Below are 7,784 nucleotides of genomic sequence, written 5' to 3' on the forward strand. Positions count from 1 at the left end.
TGAATACACTCGCCTTGCGGCGAGGCCCCAACTTCTCGGAACTGAGCGGTTCTATTGAACACAGGTGGCGATGCGGCGTGATTACTACAGGACAAAGAAAAAACACAACAAAACAGGGATAACAAAAAGAAACAGAACAAATAAACACTTCCTGGAAAACGGTTTGTCGGCAGATGTACCACGAACACAGAAATAACAAACGGGAACAAAACAAATAAAAACTTCCAAAAAAAAAACACTTGGTCGGCAGATGTACCACGAACACAGGCCGCGCGAACAATAGCCGGGCTAACAAAAGCCGGGCGAACAAAGGCCGGGCGATCGAGTGGTCGATGGGCACGTCCGCACGTGACGGGTGCCTCTATCGGAATGGCCAAATAGGCCAGTCGACGGTACCTACCTATAGGAAACTAAAAATTAAGTTCAATAATTAATCCTTATCTTTATGTACCTGCAATCCAAGAGAGTGTAAGGGCCCCCGCCACGCCACGCTTTGCTTACTATGCAGTTATAGTAATAAGCAACATGTGTTACGGCCGTTTTCAATAACGTATCTGAGTTTACGGATAGATAGCTATCGCCGAATATCAGCAAGAGCGTATCTATCCTTATTTTGCGTTTCACAATCACGGATAAGTGCTATCTCTCTTTAACCAACAGTAGATAGCTTCTTCCCTCCGACCTATCCGAGCCTCTTGATACGTTTCGTTCTACTACAAATACGAAACAACATCAGGATCAAGACTTATTTTATTTTATTCTAAATTATAACTATAATTTTACCAACATATCGTAGACTATCATAAACACATTTGTTTATAACAAAAAGTAGTAAAAAAATATGTAGATTTTTTTAAATTGGACGTTTTGCTATTTTTATCCTAGTCGAAATTATGAAACGAAACGTTTTGACAGTCCGTTTGCCAGCAGTGATCAGTTTCTTTTGTTTGTTTTTCTCTTGTTTACATATTATATTAGATGATGACTTGCCTCCAAAACGCTTTAAAACTTTCGTTTATAATTCTAAGTGTGTTTATAGTTAAAGAGCTACAGTGAAATAAAATGAATTCTGTAAGTATCTATAAACTACATTGATAATAATAATTTTACTTTGAAGACTGAGTTCAAGTTTAGAAAATATATCTTTTTCAGTCAAGAAAGGCAGCACCCATGACAAAAGATGAGACGATGATTCTAGCAGAACTTGTGGCGGCGAAAAAACACATCAATAATAAGGCAACAAATGCCACAAACAATAAATAGAAGCAGCAGGCTTGGCAAACCCTTGTAAATGATATTAATTCGTCGATTCGTCGTTTCCCATGAACTCCATCGCAGCTTCGACTAAAATAGGAAAACTTAAAGAACGCTACGGCAACATAAGAAACAACCTTAGTAAGGTTAGTATAATTAGTTGATAGTTTGTCTCTAATAACACATTGACAAACATGATTTTTTCTTTAGGTTGCCGTACATAGTATTTGAAATAATTATGCTCTTTGTTACAGGCTGGAGGTGGTAAGGATTGCAGATGACATTTTGGATAAAGCATGCACATTGTTGTAGGTCACATGTATTTTTAAAACTTTTACAGCCAAGCGGAAACAAGATGGAAGAAAAGAAATGCAATGCATTAGCAGAATATCTAATAGCAAAAAAGAGACTTGACTTGGAAAATGAAGAAAAGGAGATTGTTGTAGCAAAACTTAAGTTAGATTTAGATAATGCTAGATTAAAAAATTAAAAATTACTTAAAAGGATTTCATAAATTAAGTAGGCAATAATAATTTTATGTTAGATAGTTTTTTAAGTATATGTACAAATTCTAATATCTTGCATGTACTAACCACTATGTAATTATCATTTTGGAAAATAAAAAATAGTCAAATTATCATTGGAGTTTATTTTATAAATTATTTTTGGAAGCAATTATTTATAAGTAGTTGTATTTCAGATGTACGTTCTGGAAAATTGTTACGAACAATTATATTATTTTCCTGTAATGTATCTGCGACTGAAATTTCTGATTCTAATTCTTCTAAATTCATACTCCTGACGATATTATGCAGCATGGCAGCTTTAATAACAGCTTGCATATTTTCTAGTTTTAATCTACTTTTCAATGATAATACAGGGAGTCTTCTTTTACAAACACCAATGCATCTGAAAATTATACATTATTCGCTTACTTTATTTTACAATACAGAATAAAAAACTCTTAACTAAAAAAAAGATTACCTCTCTATAGTATCTCTTGTTTTAATATGTGATTCATTTTAAATCGTTCCGATTGAGTATGTGGGTTAATTAATCATGTTAAAAGATAGGGTTGTGGGGATAGCCTCTATCGGCAAGCAAATAACAATTTCCAAGTCCACCTTGTTATCAATGTTCTCTTGATATGTAGATAATTTATTATAGTAGTGTCATATTAACATAATCATAAATTCATATAAACACCTAAATAAGAAATACCTTGTCAATCGGAATGGTTAATTATAGTTGCATCATGAGTAGACCCAGGCCACCAAGCAACAACATTTTGAAACATCAATGATGCATTGCACACAAATTGCACATTCAAAATACTCTTTTTCTATTTCTAAATTCCTCTCCTATATTTGAATCTGTAACACAAATATAAAATGTAAAGGTATCAGTGTGTATATAATAAGAATGAAGGTAAATAACCTACCAGGTTATTGTATTAGTATATGAATGTCATTTAAGGCACCATGGGAATCCAGCAGTATTATAAAATTCCTGTTGAGTGTGATTTTGTAACACAACAAAAATTGGGTATAATTGTGCTATTGCTATAAACAAATATAAGTTGTAATAACGAGTACTTTTATGGTTAAAATTTATCTTACCTTTTTGACGTTACACTCAAATATGGTCTCATTAAATTAGTCAATTCATTCACAACACCTTTGCTCGGAAATCTATAGTCAAATTCGTAATTATTGATCTTAGCCATGTAATTCAGACGATCTTTATTTTCCTAACCATATGATATCGGCCTCACTATCACTATCTGCATCACAATCCATTATCATTTGAAATAATTCCATATCACTATCATCACTTCTACAATATGCCATTATAAAGAGAAACATTTATTAAATTATAGCGATTTACTTTCGAAAGATAAATGTAACCGGCCGATTTTGACAGATAAGTGAATGCCCTTCCTAGAGATAGCGTCGCCCACCGGAGAGTTACTTAAAACTAATATTGAAACGGAAGTAAGCACGATTTGTATGAGCGTTCTATCTTTAGTAGGCTATCCGTCCTCCCGACGATGTATAGATAAATCCGATAGGAACTGCTGTCTGTCGATAGGTTATTGGAACGTAAGTAAGGACAAAAGAATAGATTTGTCTATCTTTAGTAACCGAAACTAAGGATAGATAGGTTATTGAAAACGGCCGTTAGTCAATCAGTGGTTAACGGTAGCGATCCACCGCGGTCGCTGACGCGAATAAACATATTGTAATTATGTAGTGTTGTATTGACCGGTCCGATGAGGTTTCTGGGGGACACACAACGCACAAGAAACCATCAACACTAAAAACCTCACAAGAGCTTTATTCTAAGCAAAATCAAAATACACTTCTATCTAACAGTACAATAATAAATTCTAGAACAATAAATAACCCTTAGTCGTCCCGAACAAGTATTTATTGATGCTTACAGTGGACATCAAAGCCGTTATTTTGTATAAGAACTCCAGTAAAATGTGAAGTGGGGACCGATAAATCTATGTTTATTTCCTTTGAGAAAATAATGACGCTGTAGCATTTAGGAAATTTAAATAGAAGACTGACCATTCTAACCAAATTATGACAAATTACTTGAATTTGCTAGTTCCAATTTGGCTTAGTCTAGTGGTGATTCGTAAACCGAATTCGGAAGCCAAGCCAATCTCCAAAATGTGTGCAAAATCGTACTGAGAATGAAACGTTCGAATATCAACTACCGATGTTTTTTTAACTAAAACCGAAACTGGGTCATAGTCGGGAAATCCAATTTGTTCGCGCTGTACCAACTCAGATACGTAATGCCTAGATTCAAAAACTCGTTTAGAATTGTTGTTGTTGAAATGGAACACGTCCAATTTTCGCGAATTAATTTCGATCAATCCTAAATGGACGGGTCATTAATTTAAGTAGTTGTTATTGTTACAACTTAGCTTAAGAGTCCCGATTCAGATGGATTACATGCTTCAAACAGACGAAATACTAATCAACAAAAACATAGCACTTAAAACTATGAAGCCATTACTTGCGATTTTCAGCAAAAATCTAATGCAATGTAATTATCTAATGGCTTTTTATTGTGTTGTAAGGAGAATGAGCCCGCCCGGTTTAAAATCACCACGACGTGAATGCTGCAACAAATCTTGCGACATGAGGTGGTAATCTAAGTTAGCTTGTTTAATGGCTATTCCAGCCATAAACAAACCGAAATACACAACCGCTTCGCGCCAGAAATAGGTTGAAAAGCAACACCTACTCGGGCGGGCTTACAATACGCAATACATACACAAGTTTACATGGTTTTACTAAAATAAAGGAATCAAAAACATCTCAACCCAAAAACCTATCGACCGACTCCGATTCCCTCCTGCGTTATATGTCCCGGAAACACTTACGGAACATGAGCAGTTACGTTCAGACGCCGAACACCAAATACCTCTCACAAATATATCGACTCAATCCGAGAATCGTGGCCCGGTGCGATAGTGAGGAAGACCTGTGAGATTAACGAGGAAATCAATGTTTAATTATTGATCTGAAGATTATTGGAGAGCTTGGAAGTAGATTCGTAAAGGCTTTCCTCTTAATGAAATATCAGCTCTACATAATCAATAAATATCTCTACGTCTTGAGTTTTGAAAAATGTGCAGGTTTCGGCAGCTCAATGGGGCCTCTTTGCGTGAATTGGGAATTTTCACTTTGCCTATTACGATTACGATACGATTTTAGTATTTAATGAGCTGAATATAACTCTGAAAAATTGAAACAAAAAAAAATCAAAACAGATAATTAATCTATATAATATAATATCTATATAATATGTGAAGCAAAAACTTTGTATCCCTTTTTACGAAAATTGCGCGGACGAACGAGTATGAAATTTTCCACACTTAGAGAAAATATAGAGAAGTGCACAATGCTAATATTTTTTTTAAATAATGCATAAAAGATACATTAAGTCAATAAAGAAAACATTACACACACTACATACCATGTATTTGACGCACACACGCATACATACTATTTATTGTCAAACTTTTAATCTTGACGTCTGTTGTCAAATTGAGAATAGATTAAATATTGTTTGTCTTTGTTATTATTTTTTATAGTGTAGTCTTGGCGAAATTCGAGATTATAGAAGTATAAAATACAATCATAATAGTGTACAAACTTACAATTACAATTAAGTAATTATAATCGAATTTCGACTACTGCGGGACCTCTAGTCTAATTAACAATGTAAATTCAAGGTTCGATAAAACTGATTCCTGCTACTTTTGAACAAAATGCTCAATTATCGAAAATTCTACGATACTCCAAACAATATTACAAAGAAGTAAAGAACCATAATATAATGCAAACATTTTTGATATTTATATACCACCCTAATTAAATTAAATTAGGATCGCCAATTAGCATAGAATTAGTCGCTGTCTGCCCTTCCAAACTCTACTTAATAAAGCAGCTACTCTTGACTTGTTAGGTCTCCTTTGGAAGCGCTCGGGTAGCTGTTAGCAAATCCCAACCCTCCTGGCTGAACCCTTGTCCGCCCACCTACCCTGGTAAAACTGGAAAGGCCTCCGAGCTATCAGTAATCTCTCAAACATAAAAAAAAAAACTCTACTAAAACTTAGTTTTAAGAGAGCAGTCCTGGTTTTGTTTTAGTTTCGTTTTCCAGGGTAATAAATCGCTTCTATGAATTGATACTTTACTTAAAAATTTCATATAAACTTACAGAAAAAATTTCTAGGTAAAAAGTTCAAAACCTGCCACTATTATTTCAATAAAAGATGGGTCGTAACTAAAATTAATATTTTAAGCCTTCGTCAAACAGAACGCGTAGTTAGCGCCGCGTACTTAACGTCGCGCTCTTCAAATTGACTAGATGCAACGACTCCTTGACGCAACGAATTCGCCAAATCATAGTGCCTTTCGATAGCAGTGTGAAAATTTTAAAGTATTAAGAAATCGAGTGATTCAGATGTGGCATTGTATAAGCATGGGTATTTTCTAACTATTTATATCATTTTTTCGGGCATTATCTAGTATTTAATACGCGCGCTAAGTACGCGTTCTATTTGACGAAGGCTTTAGTCTGCAGTCATAGATAGGGTCATTTTTTTCACAGTTTCATTTAATACAGTGTTTCAACTTTAATATTTGAGCCGAATCGGGTGGAAACTAAGTGTTTGGAATTTATCGCCTTAAAAATCCAGAAATCGAACGTTTGATTATACATCGGTTGATTAGCCATCCTTCGTACTATTGTAAGTCGAAGACAATGGGCAATCGGAACGGACGCACGCGTGTACCTTGGAGAATACAGATTGTTACGAGCTTACCCAGTATTCGATCGAATACTGGCAATACTACATATTTTAATGTAGTAATAATAGCCTATTTAATTGGCTTAAAATCGCATACTCAAGTGAAAGATTTTGTAATCTTAAATAAGTCAAAATCCTTACACCATAAAGTGTTACGAATATTGTATAAGATATTTTTGTAAGTGATAATTTAAAAATCATAAGTACTTCGTTTGAAGCTATGTACATAAAATCGACATTTTACGAATTCAGTTACCGTGTACGTAAACCTTTAGACGTCGTGGTCGTGTTGAATCTCAAATCCACACATCATAAAATAGTTATAAAACCTATTTCTGTGGGCACTCGTCTTGTACATAAAATTTAGTAGTGAGATTAATACGTGAAGCAAAAACTTTGTATCCCTTTTTACGAAAATTGCGAGGACGGAAGAGTATGAAATTTTCCACACTTATAGAGAATATACAGAAGAAATGCACAATGCTAATATTTTTTTAAAATAATGCATAAAAGATACATTAAATCAATAAAGAAAACATTACACACACTACGTACCGTGTATTTGACGCACACACGGATGCATACTATTTATTGTCAAACTTTTGTTCTTTACGTCTGTTGTTAAATTGAGAATAGATTAAATATTGTTTGTCTTTATTAATATTTTTTTATAGTGTAGTTTTCGCGAAATTTGTGATTATAGAAGTATAAAATAATAGTGTACAAACTTACAATTCCAATTAACTATAATCGAATTTAGTAGTATAGTGAGATATTCAAGACCGTTGTAACGTAATTGTCATCGCACGACTTCTCAAAGGACTCTGGCGAGAAAGAAAATATTTTCGAAAAAGTAACTTTTCAAATAAAATAAGGTCTGTACATAATTCCAACAAAAACACAAGAATTTATTAAAGTCTATAGCTACAAGTGTTTTCTCTGAAGCAAAGCTTGCTTTTGGTCGAACTAACAATAATATGAAGACGATTTATTAAACACAGAGCTCATTTTGCTCCATTTTTTTCTCTAAGCTTCTTTAAATATAATTCAAATTTAAGTGAATTTGATTTTTAAAAAAAGTTATCTGTTGCTTTTGTTTGCAACATTTCTGTAATTGTTCATTAAAATACCTTGTTGATTCGAAATTATGTGATCATTTAGCCATCGGATTACTGGTGGTAGGTACGTAGGTTAG

General features: G+C 33.9%; 1 long non-coding RNA gene across 1 annotated transcript; it reads left to right on the forward strand.

Moving 5' to 3' along the window:
- Positions 1-792: 792 nt before the first annotated feature.
- On the forward strand, positions 793-1,892 carry LOC134199089 (uncharacterized). Its single transcript, XR_009973449.1, has 3 exons — positions 793-1,071; positions 1,153-1,400; positions 1,509-1,892. It is a non-coding gene; the product is annotated as an uncharacterized LOC134199089 (long non-coding RNA).
- Positions 1,893-7,784: the final 5,892 nt, after the last annotated feature.

The sequence above is a fragment of the Bombyx mori genome, chromosome 6, assembly GCF_030269925.1.
Source record: "Bombyx mori chromosome 6, ASM3026992v2".
Taxonomy (NCBI): Eukaryota; Metazoa; Arthropoda; class Insecta; order Lepidoptera; family Bombycidae; genus Bombyx; species Bombyx mori.